Source organism: Eschrichtius robustus, chromosome 14 (genome assembly GCF_028021215.1).
Source record: "Eschrichtius robustus isolate mEscRob2 chromosome 14, mEscRob2.pri, whole genome shotgun sequence".
NCBI lineage: Eukaryota > Metazoa > Chordata > Mammalia > Artiodactyla > Eschrichtiidae > Eschrichtius > Eschrichtius robustus.
Window position 1 is genome coordinate 83,532,702 of NC_090837.1, and position 21,398 is coordinate 83,554,099.

A 21,398-nucleotide genomic window follows, 5' to 3' on the forward strand; every position below is an offset into this window, starting at 1 on the left:
GAAAAGCCAGAGCATATTTTGCTTTCCCTTCCAATTCTGTGTAGGGCAAAATGGCAACATACCCACTAGTTAAGGCTGCCTCTTCTCCTCAGAGGGTCATGAGCTTCGACCAGGATAAATGCGACCTGAAGTGAGGACTGGTTCTTACTAGAGAGGATAACAAATAGCTTCTTTTCAAAGCGTAAGAAGGCAAAACAGCAGAGTGGCCTGAGGAGGAAAAGAAATGATCAGAAACGTTAACAATAATAGCAGCTGACAGACTACATTTAGGGCCAGGGGCAGCCTCCAGTGGTGGTGGTTGTTATTGCCTTTGTATGTCTCTCTCTTTTTATCTGTCTTCTTTTTTTTTTTTTTTTTTTTAACCAGAATGTAAACTCCGTTTGTCTCACTCACCATTGAGATACCAGAACTGAGCAGATAAGGAGGAGCTTCATACATCATTGTCGGTGCGAACAAGTAAGTAGCTTGTAACTACGTCAGAAACGATTGGTTCAAGAGGAGCGTGAGATTGGCTTCCAAATATTGGTCAAGAGCTTGAAGTAGGATGAGCAAGGATATACTTAATAGGTTCCTGTGATCAGGTGACTTTTCTGGATCTAGACATCTGAGGAGGTGACAGTGTAATAAACTGCAGCGTTCCTGTGAGGAAAGGGTTAAACAGGTTTAAACCTGGGTTTCTGAGGGCGACACTGTGTTCAGCAGGGGCAAGGCCTCCATTTCTGCCGCAGGAGGGGGACGCAGGCCTTTCAGTCCTGCTTAGTGAGCTTGACCAAAGGTGACGATGACTAAGGGCTAAGGTCGTGCCCTCCCTCCCTCCAAATCGATACTTCAATGTGACTTATCAGAAAGAGAAAGAACTGTTTACTTTAAAACCCTGGATCCCATAAAGGGAGCGGGGAAAGGCCTAAACCCCACAGAAGCTCAGGGCTGGCGCCCATGGCCACCCCCATACGGCCAGAAGAGGGGAGAACAGAAGGCACCATGCCACTGGCAGAGAAGGGGCCCCGGGCCCAGAGAAGACACGAGGTGACTGGAAGGTAGGTGCCTCTCCACACACGTTCCGGCATCTTCCAACTCCCCGGTGTGATTTAGGCTGTTCCTCTGGGGGGGCCACTGACTTTGAGAAGTGAGGGTGAGCTGCCACCCAGGTGTTTAAAAAGACCCTACAGCACCTAAGCAATGTGACATGTTACACACACCGCATTTGAATCTGTCTGCCATGATTACTCTGTTTCTTCAGAGAGCCTAAGAAAACTGGAGACTTTCCTAAAGATGCTTCTCCCCCCAGTGGAGGGAAAGGATAAGGCTAAGGAGGGGGAGGGGTCTAGGGCCTGGAGGTGCCATGGACTTTTATTTCTGGCCTTGGAGTGACTGTATATGAAGCCATTTCCTGTTTTATGATGGTCTGATTTAACAATAACACCAAGGCCTTCAAACAAGATTCCACCTGTAGGATACCTGGAATTAGGAGGTTTATTCGACCAGAAGTCCTTCCCTTCCCCCTGTTTCAGGGCAAGCACAACCGCAGGGCTCCCTACATTTTGTTCTTCAACTTCTAAAACTCCAACACTGGAGCTCTTCCTCTCTCCAACTGGTATTGTTCCCTGGACAGCACTGGAAATAGCTGGACACCTGCATAGAAATGATACTGGTTCCTAGGAATCCCCGGGCCTCAGCAGTTCTCTCTGAAAAGAGTCTATGGAGACCTCAGCTTGGCTGAGAATTTGCCCAATGATCCCCTCTCACCTCTGGTTGGTGATAACGGGCATAATGGACACACGCATAAACTTTCCCGATTTCCCCTCTAGATGGATTTCAATGAGAAAAGAAATGCTTCCTTGCTCCCTATGGAAAAGAACATTCTCTTTTAAAATTTCCATGTGCTTTCAAAATGACAAGACTCAGGCATATGCTACTGACTTCTTTTGTCTTCTGGACTATAATAGTCTAAAAGAATCAAATTGACGTCCTTAACACATCTATTTGAAATGACAGGAAATGTGGATTTGGAATTAAGAAAAAGCATCTCCATTTATCATTTGCTTTTTAAGAATCTTTCTTAGGTGCTGAAGGGTTAGCTTTGCAGCAAAGTGACACGTCACGGTCCTCAAGGCACTCTTTTCTCAGCCCTCTGGAGTTGGCCCTAGAATGTTCCCAGACCCTGGGAAATAAAATGTGAAAGCAAAGACAGGCTGCTCGTGCCCATATCTGACCTGAGAAAGCATAGGGAGTTTTGTGATATTCCTGGTACTTGTGAATCTCAGACATTTTACAGGGAGGTGTGATACACACAGAATACTTACAGGTTGGTGAATTCGCTAGAGGATTAGGCTTTGTAAAGGCTTTCTTCTCAGTGAACTCCCCCTTCCTGCCCCCTCCCCATTTATGAAAAGAAACGCCCAACTTTAAAAAGAGTAAATCCAGCCTTGCCTGTTTTTCATACCCACGAACTCAATGGGAAAACTGCAATCTGGATTGACCACAGCAGCTAGAAATGTCTAGAGATTCTGTCCAGGTTGGGAAGGTGAGGGAAGGGAGCCTGGGACACTGCACAGAAGTTTCATTTTAATAAACAGCCATTTAGGAATGCCTGGTACTCAACCTCTCTCAGGAAGTAAGGCTCAAAGAGAGATGGTGGGAGATTTGTGTAGCTGAGATCAGAGGAGAGAAATTAAACAGGATCCCCCAAGGCCTTTTCCAGCTGTGGAAAACGGCTGGCATTTGGACACATCACCCTGAATTAATTTCCAACCTCTTTGCCTTTAAGGATTAATTTTTTCACAGGAAATAACAGGTGTAATTATTTCCCAACCAGCTTATAAACTTCCTGGTTTTTTTAATTAGCTGGAGCTATTTAAGTTCAGTTGTTAAATCTGAAAATATGAAAGATTGTTTTAAACCTGCAGAATGAGAAGTGACTATTTAAATTTTTAAAACTATATCCAAGTAGATCCTGGCATTAACCACTTCCAATTTTCTTTTTAATTAGTGACATATTATTGGATGGCATTTGAAAAAAATGAAAACATTCTACTTGCCCATTTAAACTGCTTTGCAGGTTGACAGAATTCAACCGCTCCTGCAGAAACCATCAAAGAAGTAATAAAAGATGATGGCTATTATATTTTTAAATTGTTCACAATTCCAAGAACACAATAGGCACTCAATAAATGTGTTTGATTGATGCCATAATACCGTAAAATAACTGTACTGCCTAGTACAGCATTTTGCTAATAATTTGCTAGGAAATTAGCCTGTGGCCCATCTCTCAGCCCAGCGCTAACTTTTCAAGCTTGTTGACAAGCAGAGTAGGAATAGGGTAAATTCTAACCTCCCAATTTCAGAAGAATGTTTTGCAAGAAGGAATTTTTATTAGGAAATCCACACCAAAAAAAAAACTCCTTAAAAATGTTTACATTCTAATTATTTTTCTCATTACAAAACTATTACATTGGGGCTTCCTTGGTGGCACAGTGGTTAAGAATCCGCCTGCCAATGCAGGGGACACGGGTTCGATCCCTGGTCTGGGAAGATCCCACATGCTGCGGAGCAACTAAGCCCGTGTGCCACAACTACTGAGCCTGCGCTCTAGAGCCCATGAGCCACAACTACTGAAGCCCACGCGTCTAGAGCCCGTACTGCACAACAAGAGAGGCCGCTGCAGTGAGAGGCCCGCGCATCGCAATGAAGAGTAGCCCCCACTCGCCACAACTAGAGAAAGCCCGCGCAGCAACAAAGACCCAACGCAGCCAAAAATATATAAATTAAAAAAAAAAAAAAAACTGTTACGTTAATTATAGAATGAATAAATGCAGAGAAGCAAAAGGAGAAAACAAAAAACAAAACCATAATTCCATGGTTAACAGTTGATGTTTCTGCCCTGGGCATGTATGCCTTTCTTCACAGAAAGGGGCTCATACTGTGGATATAGTTTTGTAAACTACTTCTTCATTCAATAGCGTCTCTTGAATCTCTTTCCAAGTCAATAACCATTTTTCTACAACATCACCTTCAATGACCAGGGTTGACTATAAATATATCACACTTCTCCTAGAATTGGACATTTAAGTGGTTTGCAATTTTTACTGTTATAAACAATGCCTCTCTGGACAACCTTATAGGTAAACCTTTCTACAAATGGGTAGAAAAGAAAATCTTTCCTACAAATTCAAGGACTTTTTCCTTGCCATGAATTTCCTGGACCAAAGAAATAGAGGTTTATTTGGAGGAGGATTTTGGTAAGATTTACCATTAACTACCTCCTCTCTTTTCTCTTTTCTTCTTTCCCCCGTTTACTCTTCCTTCCCTTTTCTGTCTTTTGCAGGTTAACGAAAGCTTCAGGCTTTCAAGGCATACAAGGCCCATGCGGAGAAATGCAGGAGGGCTCAGACACTGCTATGAGGTTCTGAAGTGAAATGACCTCAGGAGCTTGACCGATAGAGAGCTCTCCAAGCGTGTCCTACCAGGACCTTTGTCACTAGTGAATTGATCACCTCCCGATGATTCTTTCCAACTGAGCTAAGAGATTTCTGGAGCCTCTCGCCATGGTCAGAACATCCCTGGAGTGACCAGGAAGGGGGGCTTTCTGTTCTAGTCCCTCGGGCAAAGACAAAGCAGATGAGCCCGGCTAAGTTGTTAGGAGGCGCTGTAGGGAAGGGAAGAACCAGGGATGGTTAATCACACGAGTGTGTCCCCTGCGGCTGCACCCAGCGTGCCAGGGGTTTGCGGTAGCAAAGGGGGCCAGCTGGAACTCTGGAGTTGGTATTCGGTGTGAGTCTTGGCAAATGCCCAGGGGAAAATTCCCCCGAAGACAGCAGGTCTAAGAGTGAGCCAGGTGGCACTTTCCTGCCACCTTGCACCCTGAAAAGGCGAGCCAGGGTCACAGACAGGAACCAAAGGAGGTCAGTCGCTTCGTAGGAAGACGAGCGATCAACACAGTGAAAAAGGAAAGGAAAAAAAAAAAGGCTGATGTTGTACACCTAAAATGAATATGCTAGACATCTCGATAAAACTGGAAAGCAAAAAAGAGGCGGGGGTCAACACTCCGATCCCGCGGAAGCTCAGTGGCTTCCGTGGTGTGCTCTCAACCGCACGGTCCAGGTGGAAGAGGGTTGTTTCACGGTCTGCATGTGAATGAGGGACATTTTTACTGAAAAAAAGGCAGAAGGATTCATTTTCAAGTTAAGAATGGTCCCATTTTATGGCTGAAGCAATGCTCTGGTTAACAACTCAGTTATCTTGGGGAAAGAGTAAACTGGCCTCCATCCCTCTCCACTTCCAGCATTTTGGGGAAAAGAAAGGCTTAGACAAAATGCTTTATTTCCTCTCCTGCTCCACGGTGGGCAGGAGCTCATACATCAGTCAGAAACCCCTTTTTTTTTTTTAAACAGGAAATCAAGTAAACCAGAAGAGATTTATTCACAGGAGGCTCCCTTTTACTAGAAAAGGAGTATTGTTAACAAAAAAATGGAATAGTTCCCCTCTCTCCGTTTTCCTCCTGTCTTTCCCTCCTCTCATCTACCACCCGCTACTGTAGTGGGAAGCCACTGCAGTGAGTAAGATGTGACATCTGAGCCCTGTTGGATGCCTCTGTATCCAACAGCTGTTACTGAGAGTGGATTACAGCTCGTCTAAATGGTAGGTTCCCACGCAAAATAATTGTTCTTAGACTGCAGAATTGACCACAGTTACTGATGATGGGCTGGGATAGTTGGTGAGGAGAGAGTCAGCAAGGATCAATGAATCCAGTACAGTTTATAATGTGGTCTTCCACTAAGTATTTGTTTCCTAAGTATTGATTCCCTCTGGGGATTCTTTCTCTCTTAGCCCTTTTAGAAAATTGACGCAAACAGATTTCTCCTTCATTTCCAGAGGAAGTCTTCCTTCCTGTTGTTGGGGGGACGTTGTGGGTGGTAGCAGACCCCAGGGCAGTGGGTCCCTCTATTAGCCTGGCTGTTCCAGAACACAATAAGTCCGACATCTTTGTTTCTTTCCATTGCTCAAGATGCTTCCGACCCGTTACCCCTCTTTTTCTTTGCTCAGGTCTCTCTGTGGAGCTGGCGAGGCTCTCGGACGATGTTCAGTGGCTGTGGTGGAATGTGCAGGTGAAATTAACCCTTTCACGGCTACCGATTTTCCTTAGCAGAGCTGTGGAGTGTGACAATGGTGTTTGTGTCCAAACCATCAAACGCCATTATCACACTAAATAGCTACTGTTAGGCCATCCTTCCGCTCACTACTAAGTGCCTTGACATCTGTTTGGTAGGGGCAAGAAGGTTCATCTCATAGCAGTGCTCCCAGCCCTGTGCAATTACTGAGGAAATTCTGGTCCTTTTGTGCTCATAACCAATAACGTCACCTGAATGTTGCCTCTCACATGCTATTGTTAAATAATTTAGCCGATGATGAATTTTCTTGTCTTCCTGAGTCAATAAAAAGATTGCAGCGTCCCCCAGAGCACCCAGCACAAGGCTAGGCATGTGGTCATTGTTCAGCCCATGCTTCTTGAATTGAAATGAATAGTTAGGAAAATGGTAGATGTGGAAAACTAAGACCAGTTGAAATCTAGGTTTCGTAAAACCCATGCTTATAGGTAAAAAATTAAGTTATGTGGGTCTTCTACTTGTCATCATAAAAAAGACAACTTTCTAATAAACTTATACGTGGCCTAACTGACCTTTCAGAAATTCTAGAACATGTTTGATTTCTACTGATGTTAATCAATTACCAGGCTGATTACTGAATTTGTATACAAGGTCCTTCTTCCTTATGTTTCGATGAATTTCCATCAGGAAATTATACATGAACTGTGTGTGGGCTGTCATAGCAAATCCAAGCAGTTTAAACCCAATGTAGCTTCTGGGACACTTGGACCAGCCGGGTGGTCTGGTTTGAAACACATTCTTTCTCTGAGAGGTGTTTAAAGTAAGAAGTAGGTTCTGTTTATGCTGGGCTAAAACTTCTCTCCTGTGACTTGGCTAAATGAACTAGTACATGTTTAATCAAAATGAAACGATTGGAGGGACCATCAGAGGCCAGTTCATTCAACCCTTCATTTATCAAATAAGTATGTGTCGAGTGACTACCATGTGCCAGGTGCTGCCCTAGGCACTGGGGATACTTTTAAGTTAAACGTGTCTGATATCATTTCCAGAAATGGGCGTTCACTGGCTCACATTCTGTCTGGGACCATTCTGATTGTTCCAGTTACATTTATTAGGGAATCAAATGAACAAAACTTTGCAAAATAATTCCCAGTCCCTTGCTGGAAAAGACCACGTGGGTGCAGTCCACGTGCCTATGATACACGGTAAAGGTCCTGAGAAGCTTCCATCTGGAGAAGAGGAGGTCCATTCCTGCCTGGCCTGTGCCTCCTTCCCCTCCCATTTCCTCCCTCCTGGCATCATCCACGCTCAAGAGGAGACCCAGACCCCCCGGAAATAATTAATCCACTGACATTCCTTTCTTGTGTTTTTCTGGAGTGCATGCTAATGGAAGGAGAGTGGATAGAGGGTTCTACTGTTACACAAATCACCCCCATGCACACTGTTTTCACTTGACCCAGAAAACGTAGGGCAGAGATGCCCGGACCGGGGCTCCTTCCATAGACAGCAAACTGAGAATGGTCTGGTCAGGCCAACCACAACTGAACGTGGGTCTCCTAAATCTAAGGTTCTATCCTTTACCTGGATCCTTCCCTGGCCTGGTTATTCCACAGAACCTCAGGCTTCACGACTGAGGCTGTGTAGAAACTGGGTTAATCATACCAGTATTGGATCAGTATCCTCAGGCCCCCATCTGCTTTGTCAAGGGATTCTGAGGGAAACATGTAGAATAGGAGCGGGATGAGTCATAGGATAATCTTTCCCTGAGAGCACTCTTAATGCAGGGAAAGCCAAATACTGTGAAACCCTGTAACCGTGAAGTGAAAGAGAAGGGAAGGGAAGGGACATCTAAGCAGTAGTTTGGAATCAGGAAGGGAGTGGCCAAACTATCCAGACACGGACCAGCCAACTTAGTGACCCAGCCAACTGCTGCAGCATCGGCTGACCCAGAGCCTCAGGCTCTGAATCATTCCCAGGCTCAGCGACAACTCAAGGATGGCCTCACGCATTCCTCCTCCTCCCTCCCACTCACCCTGAGATTTTGCTCAGATGGAATTAAACAGGGAGCCGGAAAAAAAGGGCATTCTGTATCTGTTCTACCAGGTTGACTCACATAACAGCTTATTATGATTCCTGCCTCGGTCCGTGCTGCATTCAGGGTTAGGGACCTGTTCTTTCTGCAGATCTGCATGTAAGGAACACACATTGTGAAGCCGTGTCTACCACTCCCACCGCTCCAATCTCTGATCACGGCATCCTTTGCCAGCCCAGCTTGCATCTCTCCAACTCCCCCTGATATTATTACTGCTGGTTGTCTGCAATAAGCATTCCTGGGGACACGTACTGACTCCGAATGTTGTTTGCAAGATGAAAGCGTTCACTAGGAAGTGGTGTTAAAATCACATGCAAGCTGGGAGGCAACAGAGAACCTAGGCAGCCACGTTAAGATGTTTTCTTCTGCTCGAAACAGGCCTTACTTTGTGACCCATGCCAGTGAGGACCTGTGAATCCTTTCACCTTAGAACAGTGTGTACCTTGAATGTGACAGTTGTCACTCAGGGCCTGTCCAGTGTTCCCTCCAGCCCCAAAGGAGGTTCTGTGAAACAGCATATCAGTTTCATATGTACCTGGCTAGTCTACACATTTTTCCTGGACACTTCTTAAATCTGTGTTTTCTTCTTTGTATACTTCCTTGAATCAGAAGACAGTAGATTGTTAGAACTGGAAACCAGTTTCCTCTTTGTTCCGACGAGGAAACAACTGAAGCCCAGAAAGGTTAAGGAACATGCCCAAGGCCGTCCCATCAGTCTGCGCCCAAGGTGGACCCAGGCCTCGCCACTTCATCCTGGTGGTGGTCTGTTGAGGGTCCCCCGCAAAGAGTGGGCACAAAAGGAAGTCAAACAGTGCTTGCTGACTGAGTGACTAGAGGCCACGTAAAGTCCCCTGCCCTTTTGTTCATCTGAGAAGTGTCTCCTTCAGGTTTCAAGGGGACACTCCCTAGTTTGGTATTCTAGACTTTGGTGGATGGGTCCGCGATTATATCCTCTCCTTTCCCTGCGTCATCCACCATCCACTGGACAGATATGGGTGGTGTGATGACTTTGTGTCTGGTAGTGCCCTGGGCTCTGGGGACACAAAGGTGGAGATCAGGTCCCGTCCCCAAGTTGCTCTCGGTACAGGAGTTGGATAGTCCCCTAAACAAAGACATTGAGGCCTCGGGGTAGTTAGATGGCATTATAGAGCCATAGTCAGGGTGCCCACAGACTTTAATTATGCCCTTTATTTCTTTTCAGATGAAGAAACACTGAATCTTTGAGTAATCTTTTTTATTACTGTTGGGAAAATAATCGCTCTTGTTTATTTTGATGATTCAGTCGCCAACAGGTTGTAGATTAAGGGCACTTTGTTGAATTTGGGGGCAATGCTGTAACGGGAAGATCTCGCAGCTTTTACTTTGCCACGTGCCGGCATCACGAGCAGCATGGGGTCTGTGGAGGGGCCCCAGGAGGAGTTAGGGGCTGGATTAGGATGCTTTTCAGGTATGTGTGTGAAGAATTGTTCTTTCTCACAGGCGCTGGGGAAGCTGTGAGCTGGTTCTTTCACAACGCAGGATGGGTTCACGGCACAGCACCCCGTCATTAGGCCGTTTCCTCCTTTCCTGCCTCTTTCCCTATCATGAAAAGCCAACCCCAGAGCCGCCAGTTGGATGCCTTACTGTCCCTCTGTTTCCCCTCCCTTGGGACAGGCTCAAGGAAGCCGTTGGGTGCAAAGCCATGGCAGGAGCCCCCAGGGCCTGTGGGGAGGTAGAAGGAGCCCCCAGGGCCTGTGAGGAGGTAGAAGGAGCCCCCAGGGCCTGTGGGGACATCTACTTTCTTTAATATTCAAGTTTCCTTCCAAGCTTTCCGAAGCAAAAGGAAGGGTTTCAAGCCACATGCAAGTTCACCAAAATGTAGTTGGCTAATGAAGATTCATTCCAAAGGGTCTGGTCATAAGATAACCTGATTTAGAAAGCAGGCCACCATAGCGTTCCGCAAAAAAGGTTTACGTGGTGCAAATTTATCACGTACTTAGAATATTTAAACACCATGCGTAGGATACGCCAAGATGAGGAAGACATTCATTCAACCGACATTCAACCATGTGTTCCTACTATGTGTCAGGTGTTAAGCTAGTCACTGAGAATTCAAAAATAAGATATTCTCCCCAGAATATAGTGTATAGAATATGCAGTCTAGTGAGGATGCAGGCAAATGAGTAAGCGCAGAGCTGAGCTGCAGATTCTTTGAAGTAGATACCGGATAACACGGGGGCGGGAAGGAAGAAACGCCATCTGTGGTGTGAGAGAAAGGCGTGAATAAGAATAAGAGACAGCGCTCTGGGTCTTCAGGCAGCCACCCAATTGAAGAGAAATTCAGTCGTGACCTTGGCAAGTGAAGAGTAGATGTTATCACCTCGATAGAGGTTGAGTTACCTTCAAGTTTCCAAAGCATTCCCCAGCAATTCCCTCCGGAGAGCAATGGAACTCCGAACCCGGAATGTATCTGGTGGGGAGTTCCCCTCTCAAAAATACAGCCGATTGTCTTTAATCGTTCTCAGATAATTTAGAAGTTTGACTTTATTTACAAAATAAATGTATAAAAAAAATACAGCCAAACAGCTACAGAAAAAAGATCACCTTTTAAGCAAAAGAAGCACATTGCGCTGTTTGGCAGGTGACTGGGGGAGAGGCGGGTTGTGTGAGGGCGCATGTGTGCTCGTGTGAGTGTGTTTGTAGTGCACATGCATGTGAAGAATTTTAATTTCTCCAAAAAGCCAGGTAAAACGCCTTTTAAGTCTTATTCAGCTGGGACTTTTTCTTTCTTTCTGGAACCAGGGAAAAGCCAGTGCTATGATCTCCAGCTAAAGTGCCCAAGTGAGCGTCCTCCCGTCCCCGGTGCTCTCAGCCCGGGGCGCCTCTCTCCTTGGGATACTGCCCCCTAGAGGTAGGATGTGCCCCTGCACATCACAACTGCAGTGGTTTGAAGGGATTTCAAGTGCATTATCTGAGTATTCCAAATTCATTCACTAAGAGCTTCCCCTGACAGCAGAATCTAGCTTTAATTTTGATAAAGTAAGTTTTCAAAGGCCTGAGGGGGAGAGGGAGAGGAGTGGAATAACTTGTTCTGTTGAGTGTCTGTTGACCCATTAAATATGCCAGACAAGAACTAATTTTGTTCCACCTGGAGAAAGTCTCTTCCTTTTCACTTTTCTGGCACATTTAGCCCAGTCAAGAACTAATTAAAGTCCTTCTCATTTCTTAAGGCTGCCCGTCTTCCGGGCAGCACGTCCTGTCTAGTTTCCCATGTGGCTCTCAATAGCGGCTGGATACAAAGAAGTGAGACATTCTCGTCCACCCTTTGGATGCGTGGCTACTGTATTTACGGTTCCTCTCCCTGCACCCTAACAACCCGTGCCTGAGACTTTTCTGGTCCCTCCTATGTCTCTGCATGAGCTCAGGCTCTCAGATGGGATCCTTTGCTCAGCAATTACAGTGAGTGATGTGCTGGGCTGCGTAAGACATGGAAAGGGCCCTGCATTCATCCCCAAGAAAGTGGCTACACATCACGATCCCAAAATGTAGGTGGTGTGTTAGGAAATTTTGATTGCAAGAAGCAGTTTTTTCTTAGATCATCTCAAGTGATTCATTCTTACAAATTTCACATCTTACAAATCCTTGCATATTTCTCAAGTACCTACTATGTGCAAGGCACTGAGCTGGGGAGAGTTTTTTTGGAAGGGGCCTCATGGCAGGAAGGAGACAGGAATCACAAACAGTCATAAGGCAAGGCCTGTGGAAAGGGGACAGATAGTCAGGATTCATGAGTAAGCCAGAGACTGGGATGTCTGGTCACTCCCCAGACTGTAGAAATAAATCAAGTCTCAACCGTGATGGTGATTCATTTGCTCCATCTTTCTGCTCTTCCTGCTGCCTTATCTGCCTCCGTCCTTGCCTACAGTTTCTGCTCACCTGCAACTACTGCTGACTCATATGCTGTACTAACCCTGGGGTCTCATGGCCCTGCTACTTCATGGCCTCTGCTTGCCTGCCTCCTTGGGGTGTCTTTGCAGTTTCCTCATGTGCTATCAAGTGACTTCTCCCTCCCTGTATCTCCAGTTTGAATCCCTGAGCCAGAGAACTGGTTATATTACCATTGGGGCAGCTTTCACTCCAAGCCAGGACATAGGCTGCTGGTCAACCTTTGGGGCAGAAAAAACAAAGGGCGTGTGTATGAGATAGTCTAACACAGAGAGTAATATGTAACCTTCACTCTGAGCAGGAGCTATCCATTCTCCAGATGGAAAAAGTAGGGGAAGAATTCTCAGGATAAAGGGATAGCATGTGTCAAGTCTTCAAGTGGGTGGAGTCTGGAACAGCCACAGAACCCAAACCCAACTAGTATGGCAGGAACGTGGTGACCTGCAGGGGATGAGGCTAGAGAGGTGGGCAGGGGCTGGCATCAGGATGGAGGGGAAACATAGGAGGGAAGGCGTGAGTAGCCATGACTTTCACTGATGGGTCCTCAAGCCCAGCGGTTGACAAATTACAGCCTGTGGGTCAAATCCAGACTGCCACCTGTTTTTGTGTGAACTAAGCATGGTTTTTGTATTTTTAAATTATTGGGGAAAAAATCAAAAGAAGATCATTTCATGACATGTGAGATATATATGAAATTCAAATTTCAGGGTCCATAAATAAAGTTTTCTTGGAATTCATCAACCATCCCCATTTGCCCACACTATCTCAGTCGAGCACTGAAACTCTTAGATCCTGGAAAACCCCTACGTCCCAGGCAAGTTGGGATGTCTGGTCACCTGGAACACAGCCAGTTTCATTCATTTACATACTGTCGAAGGCTGCTTTCAAGCTCCAGAGGCAGAGTGCATTAGTTATGACAGAGGCCATATGGTCCACAAAGCCTAAAATATTTACTATCTGGCCATTTATAGAAAAAGTTTGCTGACCCCACCTCAAGATCAAGGAAGAGTGGATAATTTATCTGATAAAGCAGGAGAATGTGACTGATTGTTACTCTCATGAGAGTGTTGACCACGCCTATTCACTTTCTCCACTGGGAGCCAATTCATTTTAAAAAACCTGAATTAGATCATGTTACTTCCCTGTTCAAGATCCTTCAGTGGCTTCTCATTCCACTGGGAACAAAACCCAAGGATCCCATACCTCCCTCTCAGAAAGACCTCATCTCCTCCTGCTCCTCCCCTTGATCATCCATGCCATGCCCATCAGCGTGCTGATCGTCAAACATGCCAAGTGTGCTCCTGCCCCAGGACCTTTGCACTTGCTGTTCCCTCTATCCAGAAACTTTCTCCCAGACATATGCATACCTCACTCCTTCAGGTTATTCTTGTATCTATTCAAAGTTGTCCTTTCAGTGAAACCTTCCCCCTCATTGTAGCACTCTTCAACTGACATCACTTGTTTATTTTCTGTGTCCACACTGTGTCAGGGATGTGAGGACAGGGAGCCTGCTATATCCCCAGCTCACACATGGTGGGTTTGTGATAAATATTTGTTGGATACACGAATGATTGGTAAAGCCAAGAATTGCATGCATGTCTCCAGGGACATGTCCCCACTTATTGGACCATATAAATGCTAATCAATATTTCATTTTGGCCAATATCCGTCCCGTTACAATTATGCGGCTGCCTGTCTCTGTCATCCACTGGCCTCTTTTCCTGCCAAACACCTTGTCTTTAATCATCTGAACATCTGCTCTGTGGACATCTCATGCCAGATGCCAGCCTGAGATGTTGCCATTTCTCTTGCCCTAAGGATGGATGCATTAAATCCCAAGTCCAGGGATGGAATCAGGGTGATCCTTCAACCTCCTGAAACTGACAATGACATTTTACACACAGATGCACTTTTCTAGGGTGAGGGTCCAGAACTGTCATCCGACCCTGGCGAGGGTCCTCGACCCTCAGGAGGCTGAGGAGCTCTGATTTTAAGCAACAACGGTCCATCTGCCTACATATACGCCGAGCTCTCTAGTCTGTGTTTCAGGCCCTCCTGTGGGGGCACCTCTGCTCTCCGATATCTTGTGATCGATGCCTGTGTTCTTAGTCCTCAGCTGGTTCCAGTGGGGTGTTCTCTTTGCATCTCGGGAAGGATCTGCCTTCTGCCGCGTTCTGAAACCGTGTAAAGCAGCAGGCTCCGCCGAGGCTCTTGGGCCCCCCCTAGTGGCTGCTCCACGGAGGCCGTTTTCTTCCAGGCAGTGAAAAGTTCTGCGCTGAGCCATGCACACCGCGTCGTGGACCAGAGAAACTCTTCCGAGGAGAGCTGCTGGCCAGGCTCTGGCAGAATGGCTTCAAGGCGCTTGTTCACGAACATACTCTGTCAAGTATCTGTGCTGCGAGATTCATTTCCTGCCAAGGTTCCCTGCCCATTTCCCAGAGTAACTGAGCGGAGGCCACGCAGCTGTGGAGGCAGAGCCTCGGGTTCCTGACGGGGAGGTACTCCGAGGGCACCCGGGCACGGTCCTTTCTAAGAGGAGCTTACGGGGTGGGGGGGACCCTAGAGTATTTACTGTGTATCCGTAAATGGTGTAAATATATGCATACGAACTGTGGCGATTCTCTTAAGCTGTTATGCAATACAGATAAAAGGATAAAAATAGAACAGACTAAAGTTATTTGGTGAAACATCTTGTAAGCACCCTGAAAAGTTCAATGTTGACTCGTGGAGTGACCCACCCAGTGAGGTGTCTCTGACTCAAAGACAGTAAACATGCCCGAGGCACTGAGGCCAGAGACACCGAAAGCCAGCTTGAGGGTAGTGACAGCGGGACCCCAGCAAAATGGGGGCAGGGGGCAACCCAGATGGTCTGGGGATCTCTTCTGCATATCCCTTCTTTGCTTTGATATTCTTCCTGGAGGTTGCTAGGGCTCAGATAAGCGAGGGCTTTAGGGCTTAAAATGACTATCCAGGGGATTGGAGCTCTAGAGGTGAAATGGGGAGGGCAGAGGGCAGGAAAGCAGAGCACCATCCCATTTGGTTCACTACATCCTCTGGGGTAGAGGTGGTTTTTCTTCCTTATCTCAAGCTCATCATTGGGAGGGAGGCTGGAGGAAGATGACCCATGGCCTCAGGACCCCATCTAATTTAAACCCTCCTTCTGCTGCAGTGAGGGGTTTGATTTATTGGTTTCCTGTAACACAGACCTGGAAACAATAGCAAAGACCCTATCGATCTTCAAGACTGTATCACGAGGCACTGTTAGCAAGATGTGTAAATACAGACATAAAGACAAAACAGGACACCCTCCTGGGAAGCTGCAGCAGTGCCAAGTGAATCAACTTTTCTGTGGTCCGTTGATTCTGAGAAACAGCTGTACTACCTGCAAACAGCGGCTGCCTCTGTTGAATTTCATCTGCCAGGATTTTCCCACCTCGGCCAATTGCTACCCTCCCTGCTCACCTTCCGGGTGGAGATGACCTGTATGCAGGGTTGGTCCCTGCCCTGTAGAGCCCTGGGAAGAGCTGCCTCGAGAAGGAAGTTTCCGGATGCTAGAATGGAACAACGTAGTTTGGTTTCTGCCTTGCCCTTGTGTCCCCCCTCCCTCTCTGGGTCCCTCCAGGCTGCCTGTGACTTGCTTCTGAGCCCTTTAGAAGCGATGTCTTTCCGGTTTCCCGGTGCCCTCCCCTGCTTGTTGGCACAGAGATGCCTCAAATGGCAAGGCGCCCTCCTCGCTGCTTCTCCACCCTGACTCCTTCCTGGGCAAGCACTATACTCTCCGTATTCTAGCTGCTCAAGCTGTATCTGTGCTAAGCCTTCAGCGCCTTATAAATCCACAAAAACAAGCCGGTCTCTGACCAATCAGCAAAGCCCCTGCCTCCATCATGCCCCCAGCCTGCTCCTCCTTTCTCCCTATTCAAAGGAAACCTCCCGTGTTTTCAGGCAAATTCGCTTATTGTCACCCAGGGGTGCTCTTTTTCTGCTTGCTTCTGAACCCTGGCTCTTGAGATTCTCCCCATGGGGCTACCTTCCTTTCTTCTCTCTGTTCATCCATCACTTCTTTTTATGCCCTGCTCAAAATTCACTTCTTCCAGAAAGAAGGAAGATGAAAGAGGAACTGGTGGTTGGAAGGGCTATTGATCAAAGCTGTGCTTATCTAAAAACAGCAGGAAGATAATGCAGCTGGGCTTTTCAGCAATTCCTGGACTGTCTTTAGGCAGCAAGTGCTCCTTGATGCTTGAAAGTGAGGGTTTTTAAGAGACGTGCAGCAAAATTATTAAAACTTTGATTTGCTCAGCCCCCTTAATAGAGGAACTGTATAGCCTGGGACCAATAAAACATTGTAAAATGACTTGAAAACTGAAGCCTGAAAAAAATGCGTTACATCAATCCACTGTATGGCATGATTTCTTCTCATTTTCCTCTTTTCTGAATATCAATGATAAGGAAAAATATAGTTTATTTACAGTTGTAGGTCATTTTTAGGTGATGTTTTATTGTACGATTTTTGCCCTCGTGAATAGTAGAATGATTCATGAAACTCATTCCTCTATTATGAGTGAGATATAGATATTTATAGATAAATAACTTCTCCAAGCTAAGAAGCATATAAAAGCTTGGAAGTTGTAATGATTCATATTTATTGAAAGCCACCCTAGGTCAGTTATTTTTATATGTAAATTAATTCTCATATCTTTGCAAGTTAGGTATCATTACTCATTTTGTAACCAAGCTGGACTCTGCTGTGTTCTCTGCCTCTTGTTTATAGAAAAACCTTAGCCTCCTAAGCCTTCCCTGAGTTCCAAAGAGCAAATTTAGTCAGAGAAGGGAAAAATGCAGAAACCAAGGAAAACAGTGAAGCAAGACAAAATAGGAGTTTAGCCATAAAACAAAGAATTTTAGTTCCTCTTCAGGGGCTATAGATAATATTCTGAGCCATATCCTTGAGCTGTTTTGCAGATGCTGAAATCCCCACCAGGTGGAGGAAATTAACTGCATGCTGACCTCAAGCACATAGACCCCAGAGTGGCTGGAACCAGGAAGTTGATGATGTTGACTCTCGATTACCTCACCACCAACCAATTAGAAAAATGTCCACGAGCTGAGCATGCACCCCACAACTCTCCCTCGATCTGTCTTTAAAAACCTTTCCCTGAAATCCATCAGGGAGTTCAGGTCTTTTAAGCATGAGCTGCTCATACTCCTTGCTTGGCAACTGCAATAAACACTGCACTTTCCTTTATCACAACCCAGTGTCAGTAGATTGGCTTTACCACAGGAGGGCGAAAGAACGCAAGTTTGATTCAGTGACAATTTATCAGATGAGGGATTTGGGTTCGGGGAGATTAGGTCACTCCCAGCTCCTTTATTAACAAGTGGTATTGGAATAGGTTTGTAGCAATCAGATTCTCGCAAGAGATAAGAGCTCAATGGATGTGATGCAGATGGAGATGTTGACGAGGCTATTACATAGATGGGTCTGGAGTTCAGAGAGATAATTTGGGAATTGTCAGTGTATAAATATGCTTGGCTGTGACACTCCTCACTTTCACAGCTGACCCGCTGCACAACTCAAGGGGGCAACAGTCCCATTTCTCCTGTGTGAAAGACAAGGACACAATTTGGGTTGAATTGTCCCTGCAAAAACTCATATGGTGAAGTCCTAACCCCCAGGGACCTCAGAATGTGACCTGTGTTGGAGATAGGGCCTTTACAGAGGTAATCAAGTCAAAAAAAAGGTCATTAGGAAGGGTCCTGATCCAGTATGACTGGTGTCCTTATAATAAGAAGGGAAAATGTGGACCCAGACACGCACTTGGGGAGAACTCCACGTGAAGATTGGACTCATGCTGCCATAGGTCAAGGAACTACCAGAAGCTAAGAAAGGGGCTGCAACAGAGCTTCCTCTATCACCGTGAGGGAGCGTGGCCCTGCCCACACCTCGAGCTGGGACTTCCAGCCTCCAGAAGCATAAGACAATCAATCTCTGTTGTTTAAGCCACCCAGTTTGTGGTTACTTTGTCACAGCGGCCCCAGGAAACTAATACAGACACCAAAGAAAGTATTGTGGACAACGTAACTCTGGGAAGCAACCACTACCTTACCATTCATGTAGAGGTAGACGGAGAAAGAGGAAGGGATGGGCTGGAGAGGAAGATGGAGGTGAGACATCCCATCAGAATTGCTTCTGGTGCTAAAATGAAAGTTTGTGCCCCTAAGAAGCTGACAGACTGGTTTTTCTTAGTATCTGATAAAGAACATGTAATGTTTGAAAAAAGCCTCTGAGATGATTTCTACCTTGGTCCATGTGGGCCTCTCATAAAAAATAGAATTTTAAAAATTCTTGATCTTGTGGTACCATTTGCAGTTTAAATATTTGTTCACTGCATCTGTCAAGTTGAAGTCTGTGCTCACATGACCACACAGATGAATCTGGCGGTCCGTCTTGCCTTTCAGCTTTTATAGAACAGTTTAGAACAAGCCAGTTCTTGGAGGATTTCAGAGCTGCTACAGCAGAGAGTTGGAAAACATACCCTTTGCTGGAAGGCAGAAGAGGGTTTTGTGTCTCTTTGATTTTTTAGAACTATTTAAGCCCAAGTGGCATCTGCAGATCTAAATGGGGGAGAAATGCCCATCTGTTCACTTTTGCGCACACTGGGCCAGCAGAGCAGAGCGTACACAAAGGAAGCAGGCCAGGATCGGGCCGAGGCCAGCTCCCCCCATCTGCAAACAGTTGAACACGTGCCCGACACACACACAAAACAGGGTGCATATTTAGAAAAGAGAACACTTTCTAATTAGAAAATAATTGTTCCTTCTTTTGGCATTCTTTTTAATAAGAATCTATTGAAACCCTTTGCTATTAGGAGGCTTATCAGAAGCATGGTTGGGGAAGTGCTGATACAACAAGATAATGTGAAATATTCACACGGATCCCAAACCAGACCTCTCCAGAACAGGATACCACTGGCAAGAAGTCCTCATCTCTCTGCCATCCTCATTAGTGATAAACCTGCTGTTGAAGACACCAGCCCATTTTAATGAGGTGTCATTTCTTTTTGTCATCTGCCCTTCACGGAGCTCCGCCGTGGAGCCCTTTAGGAAACAGAGATGCTTGCATGCATATGACAACCCTGCAGGCATCAGGCACCAAATCTCCAGCTGGACCCACCAGGCTGTCCCAGCTCCACCCGGGGTTGAGTGTCTGTTGTGTTTATAGACCTCCTAGCACCTCACACTTCCAGAGACAGATGGGAAAAACCATAGGAACTGGATGTGGTGCAAAGTGAGCTAGAACAATGGCAACGGGTGTGGGTATTTCTGAGACCCCAGAAAAACTCCTTTGGTGTAAGAGCTCACGGCACACTCAGCCTGCTAGTTGACTGTGCGAGGAAAACTGCCATTCATCTCAGAACAGAAGGTCAAGGTTTGGGTGGCTGGACAGATGGCCAGACAGCCCCACAAAGGCCATCCCTGGGAGCGCTGGCTGTGACAAATCCCACTGTGGGCACCCCTTCTGTCCCTGGTCCTCCAAATGTTTATAAACAGATGAAATCAGATTATGATAAACAATAAGGGCACTTTGAAAAAGAAGCTAAGCATCTGTAAAAGGAGGCAGGGGCAGCTCCATCCAAGCCACCCTGTGGGCTGCCTGCAAAATGCCAAATCCGGGAGAAAATCCTTTCCTTTCCACTGTCTCTCCAAGTCCAAATTCAAAGCCAGCTCGGGGTGGGTGGGGGGAGGAGGGTTACAGGATGACTTTGACTTTTCATTTTGTACCTTTCCGTAATTTTTTTGAACACTTGTGTTGATATTTTTTATAATTACAAATTATTACCAAAGAGAGGGTCTCTGGTCACACCCACACTGATGTATATAAACTAATTTCAATCAAAATGTGCCCCACGCTTTTTTGTTCTTATGGAACTTTCTGGAACTCCACCGCCAAATACATCTGCAGGATCTCTGCAGGATCTCTGCATGGAAAGCAGGCTACAGGCTGCCTCATAGAAAAACTGAGCATTTTGTAATCTGTAGCTGGGGGAGTCATTTCAGAAGAAAAGCTGGAGACGACAGATTCTCTGAAAAGATGAACTGTGCGTAGCTGAAGCGTTTTCTCCTTCAAATCTCTTCTCAAAACAAAAATCGCATCTCTGTCCTCTTTTTCATCTAAACCCCATGCCGGTGGAGAGCAGTATTCCCAAGCGGAAGCAGCCAGGAGCCTCCTGTGGAAGCCTGCCGCCCGGGAGGGCCTGCACACGGTGACCAGCCTGCGCTGTGAGCGCTGCGGCCCTGTTTCTCTTTGTCTCCACGTTGCTCCCTCCCAGAACTGAAGCAGCCGGATGCCTCCTCCAGCCGACTGCTGTTTGAACTCTAGGCCTAGCCACTCCCCTCAACATTTCAGGCCCTTCCTCCCTGTGATCCAGACACCCCTCCTAAGTGTGGTCCCAGGCCAGTCCGCAGATCCCCTGGGAGCGTTATGGAAATGCAGAGTCTCAGGCCCCACCCCGGACCCACCGAATCAGAGCCTGCCTTTTCACAAGATCCCAGGGGGTTCATGTCCGCTTTCAGTTTGAGGAGCCTCTTCAGAGGAGGAGGCCTAATAATCCTCCCTGGTCAGGGACTAGTTGAATCATCTTCAAAAACAACCAGCTATCTGAAAAGGCCACATCCTGTAGGTTTCCTCCTTTGTGACCTTCTGGAAAAAAGCAAAACTACGGAGACAGTAAAACAACCGGTGGCTACCAGGAGTTGGGTCTCCGGGGAAGGAGGGAGAAACCGGTGGAACACAGGGGATTTTTAGGGCAGCAAAACGACCGTGGGTGATGTTGTGACGGTGGATACATGTCACTGTATGTGTGTCAAAACCCACATATTGTATGTGTGAGCACAAAGAGTGGACTGAAGTGTAAACTATGGACTTTAATGAATCCTAATGTGTCAATAGCGGCTCCTCAATGATAAGAAACGTATCCCACTAACGTAAGATGCTAATAATAGGGGGAAATATGGGATGGCGGTAAGGGGCCATATGGGAACTCTTTGTACTTTCCACTCATTTTTTGGTACACGTAAAACTGCTCTAAAAAAATAGTCTATTACTTAGACAATAACAACAACACACTGTTGGGGCTTGAGATGTTCTTATAGTTTGGGGTGCATGAAACAGTCCCTGAGCTGTCCTTACAGCGTTTCCTCTTGCCCAATGTGAACGGCTGTGGCCATTCTGCTCCACAGCTGGGCAGGACCCAGACTGGTAGGAAGGAGACCCCTTTGGA